The sequence below is a fragment of the Siphateles boraxobius genome, unplaced genomic scaffold (assembly GCF_051911475.1).
Source record: "Siphateles boraxobius isolate OS27281-9 unplaced genomic scaffold, OSU_SipBor_1 86, whole genome shotgun sequence".
Classification (NCBI taxonomy): Eukaryota; Metazoa; Chordata; class Actinopteri; order Cypriniformes; family Leuciscidae; genus Siphateles; species Siphateles boraxobius.
In genome coordinates, this window is record NW_027509215.1 from 2,751,635 (window position 1) to 2,756,500 (window position 4,866).

General features: G+C 40.0%; 1 long non-coding RNA gene across 1 annotated transcript; it reads left to right on the plus strand.

Moving 5' to 3' along the window:
• Positions 1 to 2,447: 2,447 nt before the first annotated feature.
• LOC143731180 (uncharacterized) lies at positions 2,448 to 3,523 on the plus strand. The gene is made up of 2 exons (XR_013200714.1): positions 2,448 to 2,676; positions 2,761 to 3,523. It is a non-coding gene; the product is annotated as an uncharacterized LOC143731180 (long non-coding RNA).
• The last annotated feature ends 1,343 nt before the right edge of the window (positions 3,524 to 4,866 follow it).

Sequence of the window (4,866 nt, forward strand, 5' to 3'; positions counted from 1 at the left end):
ACACACGACAAATGAGGTAATAATCAATATTTCAGAATAATTCAAACTCAGATATTGGTGTGTGATATCTGAATTTTAATTATTTGACTACAAATCTCACCTCATCATTCCTCTCAGTGATTATTTCCAGGATAAACTGAGATGCCCCCAAGCTGGCTTCTTAAAACTGACTAAATATTTTAAAAGAGCCAAAGAGCCGTTCTTTTGAACGGCTCTTTGAAAGGAACGGATCGCCAAGATCCGGATCCCCTCAAAGAGCCATAAATCCCATCACTAGAAGCTGTATGTTCATTTGAAGTTTATTATGTTTTATAAAATCAGATCTCCAAGAGACAGAGGGCGCTGTCCTGTAGGTACAGCACAGGTAGTTTTTATTTTTATTTTATTTATATTTTTTTATAATTTTATTTCATACAATAATATCATTTTATTATAATTTTATTTCATATAATAATATCATTTTTACTTGTTATATCAAATGTGATAATTGCTAGTTCATTTAAAATATCAAAATATGCTCCCCATATACCCTGATTAAAATGAAATAACGATGCCATAATATTGTGAGATTTACACCATTATGGAAACAATAGAGAATAAATCAACATTATCTGTGATCGATTCGCGTTTGGGTAGTATTTTTCGACAAGGCAGCAGAAATCTTCTGAACACCGGTAGCCTACAGCCCAGAGCCATAGAGAGAAACGGCTCTGGTACAGCCGAGTGTTTTTCCTCCTCTGGGTGGAAACGTGTCATATGGCTTCTCATATTTGTCGTGTTGCATAAATATTTTAGTTTTATTCTACAAAGCTTACAACTAGTGTGGCTCTTGTCCAGCTCCTTTCCCCCTTCAACTTCATAGAAGCCAAAATATTTCCACACGTCAGCTTTTAACAAGGAGGGTGTTTGGATTTCGCGCTCAGCCATCGCGTCTCTGTTATGTGCAAACGCCACAGACAGACGGTCCGGGCACTGCACTCCCGTGCTTCAGAGTTCCGTCTTTTGCGTTCCGTCAATATTACGTCTTAAAAATACGTCAAAAAATTTTTTTTTTTTTGAAAATCGATTTTTTTACATTTGTGAATCGATTCAGAATCGTCCGCATCGCGATGGATCTAAGAATCGATTTTTTCCCCCACCCCTAGGTCAACCTAGAACAAATTGCAACAGAAGCAAACTCAACTGATTGTGTATCCTCAATATGTCCTGAACGAGTCTATCCATCTATCCAACATGTCTATTCTATTCATGGGTGCAAGAAAAAGGAAAAAGAAGAATATATTTAAATCACTTTAGAGGGAAGAAAAGAAATTACTGGTACAACTTCTCCCTCTTTTTAAAGTGTGGAAAAGGGAAAAGAAGTTCAACGATCGAGACTCCAGCAACACCCGTAGTAGGCCTATATGCAACAACTTTATTGAAGGTTTGTTAGATTGGGGTTAGATTGTATTTGCTGGTTTGCGGTGGCAATACTCCATTATTCACTGCAAGACAGGGCCCCAAAATTATCCTGCTTAGGGCCCCCAGATTTAAAGAGCCGGTCCTGGGTACACTGATACTGTGCACATGGATTGTCTTTCTGGACTGTTTAGCACTTCCACCAGGAGGTCCACCATCTGGGGCCTGTTCTTCGTTCGTCGCTAACTCAGCTGGATTTGATTGTTGGCGATTTGGCATGATCTTGGATCGTTTGGCTCTTCGAAGCTCATCCTAGACTTGCTGTCATAGCAACAGGTGCGCCAGCTTGAACCTGCTCGCGAGCAGGCTTATTTCATGTAAACAGGATTAGATTGCGGCTTTATAAGCGGAGGTGATACGGGAAGTCTGTCGTAGCCATGTCTTGTCCATTTTTACGACAGCAACCTGTTGCGGAAGGTGCGAGGATAATTCGCAGAGCTTTTCGAATTAATCGCGTATTGCAGGATAGACAGGATCCTTTAGCGCAGCGCGACAGTGTAATTTTTGGGAGATATCGTTTTTCTCGTGAGGGTGTTATTTACATCATTAATTTGCTGGAACCACACATTAAATGTTCAACACGGAGGAGTCGGGCTTTGACAACTGCACAGACGGTGTGCATTGCCCTGAGATTCTTTGCGAGTGGCACGTTCCTTTACACTATTGGAGATGCAGAGAACTTAGTGAAAAGTGCTGTCTGTCGTGCCATTCGCAAAGTTTACTTGGCACTCAAGCAGTTTTTAGGGGGTTTTGTGGTATTTCCAAGCCACTTAAGACCCCAGGTTGTAAAGCAGAATTTTTTTGCTATTGCAGGTACATTTATAATTGTTAATGACATGCAATCATGACCATGCCAAAAAGTATGACTAACAGTATGTGTCCTTCAGGCTTCCCTAACGTGATTGGTGCCATAGACTGCACACACGTCCCCATCAAGGCCCCACCAGGGCCCAATGAAGGGGATTTTGTGAACCAAAAGGGGGTTCACAGTGTAAATGTGCAGGCAAGTTACTATTACAATTTATAATATTCCAGATTAGTAATATATTACATAAAAAAATGAATGTAATCAAAAAGTATGCAGTTGACTGACTAAAATCTCTTAGATGGTGTGTGACTCTATGTTCCATATAACAAATGTGGAAGCAAAATGGCCAGGATCAGTGCATGACTCAAGATTTTTCAGAGAGTCACATTTATGCACATTATTTGAACGTGGTAAGGGAACTTATAAATGTCAAGCTCACAGTATTACACACACTTATGCTGAGCCTAACAAAACTGCATTTTTCCATTATACAGGGAATTTTGACGGGGTCCTGCTTGGTGACCGGGGCTATGCCTGCAGGCAGTACTTCATGACGCCATTCCCTGACCCAAACCCTGGACCACAAACCCGTTACAATGCAGCTCTAGCCAGGACAAGGGCACGCATTGAAATGACCTTTGGGCAACTAAAGGAAAGATTTCAGTGTCTGAAGGGTCTGAGGGTTGCACCTGACAGGGCCTGTGACATAATTGTTGCATGTGCCATATTGCATAACATTGCCACTATCAGAAAGGAGAGGACCCCTGTGGTGGGGGTGCAGCCTGATGATGACCTCCAGCCAGTGCACTTGGACCAACCTAGTGGCAGAGCTGCACGGGACAGAATTGTGGAACACCATTTTTGAATGTGTAATAAAAGACAAGACAAAAATGCTTAGTTCCTGGAGTTTTATTTAAACAATTCTTTATAAAGAAAAGCCAGCAAGTCATCCTTTGCCTGCAATAAGAGATAGTTATGTAAAGTCAGCAATACTACTATGTGTCAAATGATGTATTAGCACTTACTCTGAAGGTCCTTTTGAAGCAACTCTATCTCTAGTGCAATTTTTCTCTTTTTCAAGTTGTCAAGTTCAATTTCTCCTCTTAATTTGTGTTTTTTCAGGTCAAAATACTCGATTTTTTGTTGAAGATGCCGTTTATATAGGGAACGGATGTCACCCTGTGTCATTTTGTGAAAGAAAAAGGGTCAAAACATGCCTCATGCAACAAAAGTAAAAAGTAAAAGTACAACACTGTCCACCTCTGTATCAGTTCTTTGTGCAGACTCTTCTGTAGGCCTTTCTGTAGGTGTGGACTCCTGCAACTCATATTGCAGACAGAAAGAATAGGTACACAAGTATATACAAATTAGTGTAAAGTTATTTATGCACTTACAGGTTCTTCCTCCAAAGGACAGTCATCTGAGAGGGTTTCTTCACTGTCCTGTGCAATGGAAATAAATGGGTATTACAAAGTGTTGCACTTTCTTCCCTTTATGCAAGTTAGAAAAAGTACACAACTTACTGCATATGCTTCAGCCACCACTTGCTTGGGAACAGGTAAAAGTGTTGGTGTATTATGTAAAACTGCACAAAAGAGGGGAACAAAAAAAAATGTCATTACAATTAACTACACTGTAAAAAATATAATGTGATCAATAACTCATGGCAATATATTTTATATTAACTAAAAGTTTAGAAGTTTTCACTTTCACAAACGGTTTAAATTACTGTACAAGCCATTTGGATTATACTTCATTTAATGCAGCAACAAATAATTTTACAGTGTACTAAGGGAATTGAAAACTCATTTAGCCTACCAGTAATAAAGGTGTTGCTGCTACTGGTCCCTGGCTTTGGGTCTGAGGAAGAGCTGCCCCCAGGGATGCCCTCCACAATGGGTCGGTTTTCATTCAACCCAAGGGCCAGCTCCTCTGCTGGGGTATATTGTGGTGGTGCAGGACCACCACCTGTTTATTTTTTTTTCAGCCTTTTTCTTGGTGGCTGTTATAAACAGACAAACACATTATTTAACAGTGGCTTTTAAAAAGAGGAAAAAATTGGCTTTTTAAAATAAAGACAGTATAAGAATTAAAGGCTACCATTTTGTAGAATATTCTTGTACTTCACTTTTACTTGTCCCCATGTTCTAGTGGGTCCCGCGGAGGCTCTGGCATAAAAGAACAAAATAAATATGAAATTATTAAAATGCAAAAATACATACTGTAGAAAGTGATAGAAACATCTACCATGGACAGCACTTACGCATTTAATTTGTCTGCTACTTTTTGCCAGCCCTCTATCCTGGATTTTGCAGACTTCGAGGTGTTCCCTGTCGTTTTAATTAAAGATTCAAATTCGGCATAACCTTCCATTAAAAGCTCTTGTTCTCCTTGGGAGAAAAACTGGGCGCGTTCTTTGGCCATGCTGAACAGCCAATAGCAGCGTTGCTGATCATTGTTTCTACTATCGATACATATCCCCTTTTAACCCAGCGCATGAACGCGCAATTATCTCAGATAACTCAATCCAGCGATACTAATCATAAACAACAGGTGTGTTCGAAGAACCCAATTAGCCGGATCATGATTAGCACGATGAT